Here is a 1,219-nt window from a genome sequence, read left to right on the forward strand (position 1 = left end):
CACACACACACACACACACACACACACACACACACACACACCCTCACCAAGCACAAAAACAACTTCTGCGTCTTTCTGTAAAATTTGAGTTTATATTTGAATTTTGTCAAAATTCACAAACACAAAGATGCTATAAACTTGGATTTTAGGCTTTAACTCCTATAAAAAGAAGCTTAAATGTGATAAATGAAATAACATGAACTGGATTTATATTTTAACTGCTATAATTTAATCTACTAAGMAGTGTCGTGGAAATGTTTATTTTACGAGACATGAGATACAAGAACAAAAAGTGCTCCATGGTCAACAAGATTTATTGCAATTGCAAGGCGCACACCGTGTCACACTGGGCAGTGGTACAAAATGTGTGCAAATGAGGCAGACTCAGATGCACTTACTTAAACAGCATGTTATCAAAACAGACACACTGTGCCAAGGAGAGAGTGACGTTTGATAAACAGCAACAAGAATGATTACTTCTAAACAGCTATTGTCCTGATCTTAAAACGCTTTGTCCGAGAGAAAGCAGAAGATAACGAGTAAACTCATAAAACATGATGACATTTTACAGTAAGGAAAAGAGGCCACTGACTCCTTGCCTGAGAAGAAATGTAGGACTCTAAAGGATAATTTATTTTTCTAAGACAGCAAAAATGTATGTTAAGACCCAGGCTGTTTTGTAGTTCATTAAACTGTACAGCACCTTGTGAATTTCTTCTGTGAAAGGCGATATATAAATAAAACTTTACTTACTTACTTAAACTGTCAACACTTTTACACTACATTTGCACATTTTCTGGAAAATGATTTTTAAAATAAGTGCTTGGATAAATTAAGTGCAGCTCAGAACCATACACTAACATGGTTCCTTTTATTGTAAATAATTCATTTATAAACCCCAAAGGGCCCTAATGGACCTTCGCAAACTGTTGGGGGCCCATTTAAATATAGATCACTAGACTGAGCCCCGCCCATACCGTCCACTGGTAGTGTCTGTGACAGCATTGAGGAGCAGAAACAGAACAAACAGGGCAGCAGCTCACAGCCTTCATAGAAACTAAACAGCAGCCGAACTGGATCTGTTTCCCAAATCATCGGTCATGTTTTTACAATAAATTAATAACTATGTTAATTTCATTCAACAATCATGTAAAACAGCAGATTTATACCAGAAAAATATATAATTTATAAGTAACAATGATATAATCCAGACCTGAAG

At 36.0% G+C, this 1,219-nt stretch overlaps 1 protein-coding gene across 1 annotated transcript in view; it reads right to left on the reverse strand.

The window, feature by feature from the left end:
* Positions 1–1,219, reverse strand: part of LOC106513847 (uncharacterized) — a 13,220-nt gene that overhangs the window by 6,011 nt on the left and 5,990 nt on the right. The window lies entirely within an intron of this gene.

Source organism: Austrofundulus limnaeus, unplaced genomic scaffold, assembly GCF_001266775.1.
Source record: "Austrofundulus limnaeus strain Quisiro unplaced genomic scaffold, Austrofundulus_limnaeus-1.0 Scaffold15, whole genome shotgun sequence".
Taxonomy (NCBI): Eukaryota; Metazoa; Chordata; class Actinopteri; order Cyprinodontiformes; family Rivulidae; genus Austrofundulus; species Austrofundulus limnaeus.